We start from the raw sequence: 13,030 nt of genomic DNA, 5'->3' as shown, positions 1-13,030 counted from the left end.
AAACAAAACCTTGCTTCTAGAATGTTAATGGGGGATGTTTTTGAAATACTAGAAGCCCATCATCAAATGTCGAGTTTGGGGTGTTTTTTTAAAAAAAGGATAACATGGTATTTTAAAGGAAAGGGGGTGATTCTTTTCTTCGTCTCTCTCTTATGACTCCTCCACCAGTCCTACCTGTGGATCAGTAAAGGTTCGAAAGGGGCCCTGTCTGTTTTTTGGGGGGGGGTTCCTTAAGAGTGTACCAGCTCCCCAGGGAGAGGGAGATGCATCCTGAAACTAAGCATAACTCTTTGTGAAGAGAATTTACGGCAACGGGGGGAAGAGCAAGCAAAAAACCATCACCGAGATCACAGAGAGGATATTAAAAGAGACCAGAATGGAATGAATCAAGACCGTGCGTATGTGTGTGTCATTATTCTGTATGGGTGAACTGCGGAATAGTAATGGCTGCAGAATAAAATCTCCTCATCAGCTAAGCTTTAGAACAAGCAAGTTCCCAGCCGTCGTGACTGCAAGGATATGCTGGGAAGAATGTGGGCGACGCTAAATAAAATTTGAACGATCACCGGGATTGCTAGACAAAATGATCATGGTGCCCTGCCTGTGCCCGTAAATGCCAGAAGAGGAACAAAACATTCAAAGCAGGAAAGGAAGGTGCCCTACATTACCCAGAGGAAAGACCTTGAATCCCATGATTTATACACATTGCAGAACGTTTAGTTATTTGCAGTTAACAGACTCCGTTGCAGAATTTGCAGAAATTTCGACAGCATACACACAGCCTTGCACCTTCGTCATCTGCTCTTCAGGCGGCCATTCGTGGTTCGCCAGCGATGTCTCCACCGTTGAGACTATTTACACTTGGGAACGCAGGGCTCCACACATGTGGTGGTGCACTTTTTCACACACTGAGGAGCACATGGTGAGCAAGCTGGAGCGCAAGAGGGCGCACAGGCTGGAACACAGGTCTGTGCACACTGGGTCTGGCAGACCTTCACGCACTTGGGAGCGCATGGGTTGCAGGGTGCCACACATTTGGGAGCACATGGGTTGCAGGGCTCCACACACTTGGGAGCACATGGGTTGCAGGGTGCCACACATTTAGGAGCACATGGGTTGCAGGGCTGCACACACTGGGGAGCACATGGGTTGCAGGGCTGCACACACTTGGGGGCACATGGGTTGCAGGGTGCCACACACTTGGGAGCACATGGGTGGCAGGGCTCCACACATTGGGGGGAGCATGTCTTCGCACATGGAGAGCATGTCTTCACGCAAGGAGGAGGCAGGCAGGGCTGCTTACACTGCTGTTGATAGAAAGACATCTTTCTTTTTCCTGAGTGATGAAGCCTGGAAAGCATTAGAAAGATTAAACATGCTTATACGTCTAAGGGCCCACAAACCCCACCACAGTTTTCAGATCTACCGATAAAGCATTTCAAAACTGCTGAATCGCTGTAACCTGAAGCACTTAGTTTACAACAGAGGCTGTTTATCAACATAATAACATCATGGCCAGCCTGGTGGGGGATCAGATTAGGAAAAAAAAGTAACTTTTTTCGACATGCTTGACTAACGTTCAAAGAAAGGCAAAATGATAGCAGATCGTGAAGCCAGCATTCCCCTTATCAATCCCTGTAGCCTGATCTAAAATAATTCATAAGCATTGTTCAGTTATTAGCATACAAAAAAAATGGTCAGCTAGGAGAGATGCAGGTTGGGGGGGGGGGGTAGAGTGCTTAATCCTCACATCCTGAATTATAGTCACAGCTTTGCCCTTCAGCTTCAAAGAACCCAGTCTAATGGAGTCTCGTGAGCAAAAATTCTACTTTGTGAGCCACTGGCATTTAAGTTGTGAGCAAGCGATTAAAGCGAAAACCTGTATAAGTGAGTTTGCTCTGGAGCCCATCCTTCCTGAGCTAAGACAAAAATGTGTGAGCCGGAGACTAAAAAACCTGTGATCCAGCTCATACAAACTCAGCTTAGAGGGAACACTGACCCTAACCATCAAAATGCCGTGCTAACAATTGCAAGAAAAAACAGGGCCTTTTCAGTGGTGGCATCTTGCCTTTAGAATGCTGTCTCCCTTGAGGCTCACCTGGAGCCTATTCTTTAGAGATCAGACCAAACTATTCCTTTTTATCTAGTCCTGCAACTATGGGGGCATCGTTTCTAGCTGCTAAACGTTGCTTTAGGCTGCTCTTATGCCCTAGCTTATTTTTCTGGCTTACCTCCAATTGGTCTCTGGTGCAGTGGCATATACATTTTCTAACTTACTAATGAAGTCTCTTTAATTATTGGCCCTCTTGTTGGTCTATCAAGGCCAGCCTTGCCTCCACTGAGTAGCAGTCACTCTCCAGAGTCCTGAGTAGAGGTCTTTCACGTCACTTACTAGTCGATCCCTTTTTTAAAAATTGGAGATGTCAGGGATTGAACCTGGGAATACCTGCATGCAAGGCAGAAACTCTTACTACTGTGCCACAGTCCATTAAGGGAGGGGCTGAGGCTCGGTGGTAGAGCATCTGTTAGGCATGCAGAAGGTCCCAGGTTCAATCCCCAGCATCTCCAGTTGAAAGGATGAAGCAGTAGGTAAGGTGAAAGATCTCTGCCTGAGACCCAGGAGAGCTGCTTTCAGTCTGAGTAGACAATACTGACTTTGATGGACCCAGGGTCTGATTCAGTATAAGGCAGCTTCAAGTGTTCATCTTTTGGGGAGCTTTAAGAGAGCAAAGCTATACTACCTGATTAAGGCATCTTTAGTGGTGGCCAAGGAAATGAAATCATAGAGTCATAGAGTTGGAAGGGACCTCCAGGGTCATCTAGTCCAACCCCTTGCACAATGTGGGAAATTCACAAATACCTCCCCCTCAAACCCTCAGTGACCCCTGTTGCATGCTCAGAAGATGACAAAAAACCTACAGCATCCCTGGCCAAACTGGCCTGTAGAAAAATTGCTTCCTGACCCTATTTCCCTGGGCATGTAAGAAAGGGCCACAGGAACTAAGCACTGAGGCAACCCTTCCTGCCCTCCCTCTCGTGATCTGCCTGAGTTCACAGAATCCGCATTGCTGTCGGATGGCCATCGAGCCTCTGTTTGAACACCTCCAACGAAGGCGAGCCCACCACCTCCCTGGGAAGCCTGTTCCACTGATTTTTTCGCTCTGTCAGGACGTTCTCCCTAATGTTCAGCCTATTATCAATTTACTTCTTTATTTGATAAATTCCTATACTCCCCCAAAGTCGTTCCCAAACATCACATTTCACATACAACAAATCAGTAACATAACACGCCGAAACAAAAGAAAATTAAATCCCATTTTTTTTAAAAAAAAATATCCCCCAGAACTACTTCTAAAAATCTCTGTTCAGAATTTTTTTCCTAAACTGAATCTTTTGACAGTCAACAAAAACATTCTTAAGATGAAAACCAACCCATTATGTTCACGCTAACCCAACTTTCAGATGGACACAGCAGACTTAAATCATGGACAAAGGTAGACTATGGAAGCCATCAGAAATGGACTTACCCAACTCTCCAGCAAGATCCAAGGAGTGAGATGTTCTGGAGACGAGGGAAGCCGGGACTTTTATATGCTTCCTAGGTTTCCTGGAACATGACAGTTCGGTGTGTAAGCCGATGACTTATCCATCAGCACTGTCACAAACGGCTTCCAACAGTTGCCACTCGGAAACATCTGCCCTCATTTGGGGACCTGTTTTTAGCACATGCTGTGGACGTATCTCAAGTTTGTTCCAACCCTCACAGGAAAGGGGGAAAAAAGTCAATCTATGTTATTTAAACAATCTATAATGACCAGGAGGGGCTGTGACTCAGTGGTAGATCACTAAAGTTGCATGCCAGAGTTTCCACATTCAGTCCCTGACATCTTCAGGTTAATGGAACGATGGGTAGGACAACTTTCCTCAGCTGGGGACCCCAGAGAACTGATGCCAGGCAGACAAGGCAATTGTGAATTAGGTGGACCAACAATTTCCATCTTTATGTGGTGCCCTCAGTCGTGTTTCTAGAAGTGGCCTTGAATTGATGTTGCAGTGTTGGAAATGTATCCAGAGGAGGTTGCTTCAGAAGAAAACCCACAGTGCACGTTGGAAGAACGGACTGAACATCTGAGCTCTAGAGACAATGGCTTATGCCATATGCCTACAAACTTCTTCAGAACCCTGAGGAAGTGTGCATGCACATGAAAGCTTATACCTAGCATAAAGTTTGTGGGTTTCAAAGGTGCCACTGGACTCAAATTTCATTACGGCATAAGTCATTGTCTCTGGAGCTCAGAAGAAGAAGAAGAGGAGGAGGAGGAGGAGGAGGAGATTGGATTTATACCCTGTCCTTCACTCAGGGTGGCTTACAAACTCCTTTCCCTTCCCCTCCCCACAACAGACACCCTGTGAAGTAGGTGGGGCTGAGAGAGCTCTTTCAAGGACTGCACTTTCAAGGACAGCTCTTGACAGAACTATGGCATGCCCAAGGTCATCCAGCCAGGTGCAAGTGGAGGAGTGGGGGAATCAAACCCTGTTCTCCCAGATTAGGGTCTGCGTACTTAACCATTTTCTCCAGGGGAGCTGATCTCTGTCAGCTGGAGACAGGCCCATAGCTAACATGGGGCCCACGGGGCCTGGCCCCCTAGTGTTTCTTCCGGGCCCCTCCCTCCTGGGCTGGCCCTTCCCTGCCTAGCTTCACAACTTGAGCAGATATGCAGTGCTCTGGGGGAGAGAGGACGCTGCGGATACTGGGCATTACCCCCCACACTTGCCCTAGAGTCTGGCAGGGGTGCAGGGCTGCCGTAGGGGAAGGCTGGCTTCTTGAGAGTTTCACTAATTAACTTTGATCTAATTAGCTGGTGCCCCCCCCAGGCCCCCTTCTAAAAATATCCCTAGCTATGGGGCTGGCCGGAGATGAGTTGTAAAAGCGGGAGATTCCCCAGGCCCCACCTGGAGGCTGGCAATCCTATTTTACTCTATGTGTGACTTAGCCGGTTTATGGTGACCCCCCTTTGGGATTTCCAAGGCGAGAGACATTCAGAGGTGGTTTGCCATCACCTGCCTCTGAGTAGTGAGCCTGGTCTTCCTCGGTGGTCCCCCAATCTAAGAACTCACCAGGGCCGACCCTGACAAAGCAACCTGGCTGGTTGATCCAGGTCAGGATGAAACAGTGCTAGGCAGGGGTCATTCCGTAGAAAAAGTGGTCCAGGAGCTCATTAGTATAACTCATTAGCATAACTCATTTGCATATGCCACGCCCCCTGACATCCCAGGAAGTGTGTCTGAAGGCAACACCCACTGCTCAGGCTCCACTGGACTGTTTTGGATTGCTAGCTATTGGGAGGGGGGACATGCAAATCTGTCGTCGCAGAGGAGGGAGAGCTTGTACCTGAATAAACCTTGGTCTTAAAGGTACCACTGGACTGTTTTGGATTGCTAGCTATTGTGGGGGGGAGCGTGCAGATCTGCCCTCGCAAAGGAGGGAGAGCTTGTCCCTGAATAAACCTTGGTCTTAAAGGTGCCACTGGACTGTCTTGGACTGGGGGGCTGGTGGTGGGGCTCTGCATCTTACCTGGCCTCTTCTTGCTCTGACTGAGGGCTGCTGGGAGCAGAGGGTGGGGCTTGTTGCATGTGCCCGACCCCTGGGCTCTTTATTGCCGGAGCTCCGCTCCTGTGCGCTCCTGCAGGAAATGACCCCTGATGCTAGGGGAGATTAATTCCCCATTTTGGTGACTCCATGTGGAGTATTCCGTGTACGTGGGACATGGATCCAACTCTTTAAAATCCTGAACGTGCCATTTTTGCTCCGTACCTTTGCCAAAAAACACACAAAAGAGATGGGTTTTGAAGTCCAGGAGAGACGGAACTTCATCACTATTCAGGAGGGGGAGAAAACAGTGTGTGTGTGTGTGTGTGTGAACAAGATCTTGGGGTACGGTACAAGTTCATATTCGGGTACGGGTGGACCGTAAGTTAAATATGAGCAGCCCATGTGATGCAGCGACAACAAAGGCTAATGCCATCTTGGGGAGTATCAACAGAGGCATGACGTCCAACCTGCAAGATATGATAGTCCCACCGTACAGTGCATTGGTCAGGCCACACCTGGAGTCTTGTGTGCAGTTCTGGAGGCCTCCATTCAGAAAGGATGTGGACAGAATGGAGCGGGTGCAGAGGAGAGCGACGAGGATGATCAAGAAGCTCTGTGAAGAAAGGCTGGGGGACCTGGGAATGTTCAGTCTGGAGGAGAGGAGGTTGAGGGGGGACAGGATGGCTCTCTTTGATTATTTGAAGGGCCGTCACTTAGAGGAGGGCAAGCAGCTGTCCCTGTTGGCAGCAGAGGAGAGGACTCACAAGAATGGGTTGAAATTCAGGGCGGGAAGGTACCGGCTGGATATTAGGGAAAACTTTTTTTACAGTCAGAGTTGATCAACAGTGGAATCAGCTGCCTGGGGAGGTGGTGCGCTCCCCCTTTGTAATGTATCCAGTCCTGACAAGTCCGGACAAGTCCAGAGACAAACAGTCCTGACAAGTCCAGACAAGTCCAGAGACAAATGTCGAGCTTCGCTCCAAGAGACAATGGACTATGCGGATCCTAGCCCGCTCCAATCAGGGGGCTAGGTTCCTGGCCGAGAGCCAATGGGACTCTCGGCCACTGTAAATAACCTATTGGGAAGTGGGGGGGGGGTCTTTTGGGTGGCGGTTTCTCGGGGAATATAAGCCGGCCTGCGAGCCAGCCAAAGTCGTCTTGTTCCTGATCGAATAAAGTACGCTTTGCTGAAATCAAATCACTCTCCATCTGCGTACTTTTCATCCTCCCTGGCAGTCTTTAAGCAGCGCTTGTCAGGGATGCCCTAGGCTGATCCTGCATTGAGTAGGGGGTTGGACTGGATGGCCGGTGTGGCCCCTTCCAGCTCTGTGATTCTAGGATCCTATTATTCTAACTTCGGGAAAATAAATTTCCCTCCTCAAAGAAGTTCTCCTCCCTGTAGTGCTAATCTCAAAATTCTCATTTTAAAGCCTGGAAAACCTTCAGAAATGGCATATCCTAATGAAAGACAGAGGCGACCACCCAACCAACCAACCAACCACCCAACCAAGTAGTTCCCCTCTAGGATTAGTCATGGATGGGGTTAAGAGATCTGGAACACGAAGCACGCAGTAAACAATTCCCTGAAGGCTGTTCACATCCACACCTAATGCTCCTAAAACCAAACGTGGACCTCGTAAAACTGATGGCTGGCCAAACCCTGTGATTCTGGTCCAACCAGCCGGAGATATAATAGCCCAGGTTTACTCTGTGGCTTCTTTTCTGTTGCAAAGGATGAGCTCCACGGGGCCAGTCACCCAAAGTTTATGCTCGTAAAAAGCACAGTATGATGCTTACCCTAGATTTAACCTGAGCAATTAGCATGAAATTATATGTATTTTGTTCATACACATCATCCAGGTGTACTGGAAGAAAGAAATGATGAACAGAAGGGGACAGGAAATAGATACATTCAGCTAGAGCTCACCTTTGCTCTAGTCTTCTTTTCTAGAAGGCTCGCCTATTTTTTAAAAACAGATCCAGATTCTTTTGGAAACACAATGCGGTGGCTAGTCTACAACAGGGGTTATTCACAATCTTGAGGCTACGGGTCAGTTTGGTGTAGCGGTTAGGAGCACGGACGGTAATCCGGGAGAACCGGGTTTGATTCCCCCACGCCTCTACTTGCACCTGCTGGTGTGACCTTGGGTCAGTCACAAGTTCTCTCAGAGCTGTTCTCTCATGAGCAGTTCTCCAAAGAGCTCTCTCAGCCCCACCTACCTCACAGGGTGTCTGTTGTGGGGAGGGGAAAGGAGACTGTAAGCCATTCTGAGACTCCTTCGGGTAGCGAAGGGCAGGGTATAAATCCAATATCATCTTCTGCTGCTTCTGCTTCTTCTGCTGCTGCTACTGCTGCTTCTCTTTTCCTTGGCATTCATTTGGGAACCGTCATTTATCAGTGAATACAGACGTAACAACGAAGTAACAAACTGAGGAAATTTTATTTTATTTCACTTCATCAATACACACCACTTTTTCCCCCCAATGGGGAAGCAAAGAGGCTTACATCATCCTATGGTTATCCATTTTATCCTCACAACAACTCTGCAAGGTAGGTTAGGCTACAAGAGAGTGCCTGGCTCAAGGCTACCCATGGCAGGCCAGGAATTCAAACCCAGATCTCCCTCATCCTAGTCTAACTCTCTAAACAAGGGTTCATCAACATGGTGCCCCCAGAAAGTGTGAAGAGGAAGGTATTCCATGGGGCTCCGCCTCTAGCAGTAGCCATCTTGCATCTGACGCCACCTCCTATAGTAGCCATTCTGGGGTGGCACTCACTACTGCCTCTCAAAATTCCAGAGGAGGAGGAGGATAGCTTCCAAGGTGCAGCAGCAGATCTTGTACGGTAGCCAATTCCAGGATGGGCTATAATTCCAAAGAGTCCACCATCCAAAGCAGCCAGTTTGTGTTGGGGCTTTTCCTTGTTTCTGCATTTGTTTTGCAGGAATCTGCATTCAGACCGCTTCCAGCACACCGTTGCCCCACTGTTACCAAAACTCCTTTTGTGCAATTGTTTTCATCCGCTTTCGAATCGCTGAGGCGGGCGGGCAGTGTTCCTTCCTGGGACGTCTCAGGCTGCCGTCATCGCCGTCGGTGCTCCGGGCCAGGCTGTAGGCTGCGGGGCACGCAAGTGCCTGCCTGGCTTTCGCACTGACAGCCTTCTGCGGCGGCCTCAGGATTGGCTTCGCTGTTGCCCTGGCAACAGCCCGTGGTTGCGGTTCCCTGACCACAGGAGGCCCCACCCCTCCCCTCCTACCCTGGCGCCCAGCCCTCCTCCCACCCTCCCCTGCAGGATCCGCGACCTCGAGGGCTGCCCCTCCCTGCGCCGCAGGCCAGGAACACTGCAAGAATGGGCCAGGCTGGTGGGGGGGCATCTTGGGGGGTGACCTCCGGGATCAGGTGAGTCTTGGGGGCAAAGCCCTGGCCAAGCCCTGGACCTCCCTTGCCTGGGTGGGACACCCACCCTGAGACGGCTGTGCCTGGCGGGTGAGAAGCCACGGGCCATGCAGGCAGCCTCTCCTCTTTCCGCGTGTGGTGGGTGGCTGGGCTTAGCCCCCACCCCCTCTTAGAGTCGGGGGGCATTCGAGGCTGGAGAGGGCTAGTGCCGCCTGCCTCCCTGCCCGCCTTCCCTCCCCAGGGGCCAGGTAGCCGACAGCATTTCCCCCGCTTCTATGTTTACTTTTATTTTTGAAAATTGGTGGGTGCATGGGGGGGGGGGGCGCCAGAAGGGATCCTTGCCTAGGGTGCAAAATAAGCTGGGGCCGGCCCTGGGTACCATAAAATGGAGAGATCAAAGGAAGAGAAGAAGAAGAAGAGATAAGAAGAGATTGGATTTATACCCCGCCCTTCACTACCCGAAGGAGTCTCAGAGGAGCTTACAATCTCCTTTCCCTTCCCCTCCCCACAACAGACACCCTGTGAGGTCGGTGGGGCCGAGAGAGCTCTGACAGAAACTGCTCTTTTTCAAGAACAGCTCTGAGAGAACGATGGCTAGCCCGAGGGCATCCAGCAGGTGAAAGCGGAGAAGTGGGGGGATCAAACCCGGTTCTCCCAGATTAGAGTCCGCGCACTTAACCACGACACCAAACTGGCTCTCATGCAGTATGGAGGCTGCCATAAAATCCGGCAAAGAAAATGAAATTGGCATGCAACGTAGAGGGGAATCTCTGTTCCAACCGGTGTTTAGCAAAAGAGCAGAGCGAATGCGAGATGCGGAATGGGCCTACGTGCTTGTCAGCTATGCTGCCATGGGGGTTGGGATGCTCAGTCACAGTCTGTGTAAATTGCTTTTGCATTCCTGTCTATGTTTTGAGCCGAAACGCTTATCTATAACGATGTGCAGGTGGGAGTGTGTGTTGTCTGCCTTTCCAGGCAGCCGTGGGAGCCGGACAGTTCCCAGCTTCGCCTATAGAAACAGTTTGCTGGCTTTAGCCCGCGTGCGGAGAGGTGCCTAATTGGCTGAGGGGGGGGGGGGTGCACACGAATGCCCTATATCTTATTATGTCCAAGGGACAACTGCTATTCTTAACAGTGACTATGTTAATGCATCTATAGCTCTTCAATAAAAGTATAACCTTTCTTGAAAGCGTGTACTCCATTGTTGGCTGCGGGTTCTGACAGTGCTGCTCGCTGCCTTCCTGTTTCCGCCTCTCCCCAGTATTATCATATTCCCCAGTGAGTAGGGTTGACAGGCAGTGGAGCAGACTAACAGCCTTTGCATTTAACTGCATTGCTGCTGCCAGAGAACAGGGTGTCTCCAGCCCAAGCCAAGTAAAACCAGCAGATGCCTCACCCTGCTGGACCTTGACACAAATCCTGAGGCAGACATTCTTAAGCAGCAGTAGCTAGCCAAGTGTTTCTCAAGCTATGGGTCAGTCAGTGCTAAACCCCCACCCCCAGGTTGTGACTCTCTGTCTCTCTCACAGGAGAGAAGAAAGAGGAGGAGGAGGAGGAGGAGGAACAGGGTTGTAAGAAGAGGTTCACGCCCGCATCCGATCAGAGAGTCTGGACTAAACAATTTGGAAAGGTGTTGCTATTGCCACAAATGGTCCTTCTAAACTATGGGGTCTTGTGAGCAAAAATTCTACTCTGAGAGCGACTGGCATGAAAGTTCTGGACGAGTGATTGGGCCACTGCATAAAATTAGTTTGCTCTGGAGCCATCCCTTCCTGAGCTGAGACGAAAATGTGTGAGCAGGAGGATAAAAAACTGTGAGCTAGCTCACACTCACTCAGCTTAGAGGGAACACTGGACAGGTCCCCTCTGGCCACCAGTAAGGGATGGGGGGATTGGGTTGCCGGATCCATGTTGGGAAGCTCCTGAGAATTTGGGGGTATAACCTGGGAAAGACAGAGACCTCATTGGTGTATAACACCATAGACTCCACCCTCCAAAGGACCCATTTTCTCCAGGGGGAACTGATCTCTGTAGTCCGCAGATGAGCTGTCATTCCAGGGGATCTCCAGGTGCCACCCGGAGCCTACCAATGACTCTTTGTCTTCTCATGGCCAAGGTACAATAGCCTCGGCTGGGTCATTTTAGCTTCTAGGGTATGTTTAGGCTTGGAGAAACGACAGTGGAGGGGTGACATGATCGAGGTCTACAAGAGTAGGCGTGGGATAGAGCAGGTCAAGAAAGAAGTCTTTTTCTCCCTTTCTTGCAAGACAAGATCTTGTGGGCACTCCATGGAATTGCTGAGCAGTCGGGTTAGAGTGGATGAAAAGAAGTCCTTCTTCACCCAGAGAGTGATGAACACACGGAATTCACTGCCACAGGATGTGGCGGCAGCGGCTACAAGCACAGACGGCTTCAAGAGGGAATTGGATGGACAGATGGAGCAGAGGTCCATCAGTGGCTATTAGCCACAAGGTACAGATAGGAACTCTCAGTCTGGGGCAAGGGATGCTCTGTATTCTTGGTGCTTCGGGGGGGGCAACAGTGGGAGGGCTCCTAGTGTCCTGGCCCCACTGCTGGACCTCCTGATGGCACCTGGTATTTTTGGCCACTGTGTGACCCAGAGTGTTGGACTGGATGGGCCATTGGCCTGATCCAACATTGGTTTCTCTTATGTTCTTAACAGTGGGAGGGCTTCTTGTGTCCTGGCCCCACTGGTGGACCTCCCAATGGCCCCTGGTATTTTTGGCCACTGTGTGACACAGAGTGTTGGACTGGATGGGCCACTGGCCTGATCCAACATTGGCTTCTCTTATTTTCTTATGGATAAACATCTGGAGCAGAGGTCCATCAGTGGCTATTAGCCACAAGGTACAGATAGGAACTCTCAGTCTGGGGCAAGGGATGCTCTGTCTTCTTGGTGCTTATGGGGGGGGCAACAGTGGGAGGGGCCCCAAGTGTCCTGGCCCCACTGCTGGACCTCTTGATGGCCCCTGGTATTTTTGGCCACTGTGTGACACAGAGTGTTGGACTAGATGGGCCATTGGCCTGATCCAACATTGGCTTCACTTATGTTCTCTTATGATCCTAGACTTGATTTGATGTGTATTTTTGGCGGGCCACATAAGGAAGGTAGCTAAAATAAATTTAAATATAGATTTCAACTTAATGCTGGCAAGCACAATGGGAAACTCAAGTGTGGATAAGGAAGACCAAGCCCTAGTTAAGACCATGATATTGGCGGGGGAAGAAGCTATAGCTTGGGGCTGGAAGGATAAAAGTAAGTGGACAGTGGAAATCTGGCACAGCTATCTGTTTGATTTTATACAGTCAGACATCGCGGCAGTCCTGCGCAAGGAGGCACCCTGGGAAGGGAAATCCACAGAAATTTGGAAAAGGTGGAGGACCTATCTGGAGTGGATATCCAAGGAGGGGAGGGAAGACATTCGGTGGAAGATTTTGACTTTGTGCCCATGGCTGGAGAGAAAAGACTAAGGACTACACAAAGATAGGGAAGGGAGGAGGGAGGGAAGGGAAGGGGAGGAAAAATTGTTAGATGCTAAATAATATGGAACGTAAAAGTGATGGATAAAACAAATAAAAATTAATCAAAAAAATATGCTGTCCTCCAACACCGCATTTCAAATGAGTTAACTTTCTTCCTGTCTGCTGTCTTCATCATCCAACATTCACAACCATACATAGTAATAGGGAATGTTATGGTATGAATGATTTTGATCTTGGTCACCAGTGATACATCCTTACACTTAAGTGGAAGGGGGGGGGATGCCTGGAAAGTAGCCTCCACAATGATGCACTAGGATGCCACAAAGAGGTGACATCTTTGCCTAACTCCACCCTCACCTGGCACCATCCTCAAAATCTCTTGGCATTTGCCAAGGTAGTGCTGGCAACTCTTTTCTGGGACACCTGCTGCCAGAAGGAGGAGGAGAAAAAGGAAAAGGAAAAGGAAAAGGAAAAGGAGAAGAAAGAGGAGAAGAAGGAGAAGAGGAGGAGGAGAGGTTGGTAGCGCAGCGGGAAGTC

This window comes from Gekko japonicus, unplaced genomic scaffold (assembly GCF_001447785.1).
Source record: "Gekko japonicus isolate JY-2015 unplaced genomic scaffold, Gekko_japonicus_V1.1 scaffold1842, whole genome shotgun sequence".
Lineage (NCBI taxonomy): Eukaryota > Metazoa > Chordata > Lepidosauria > Squamata > Gekkonidae > Gekko > Gekko japonicus.
The sequence above is the reverse complement of the archived record's forward strand: the minus strand, read 5'-3'. Positions refer to the sequence as shown.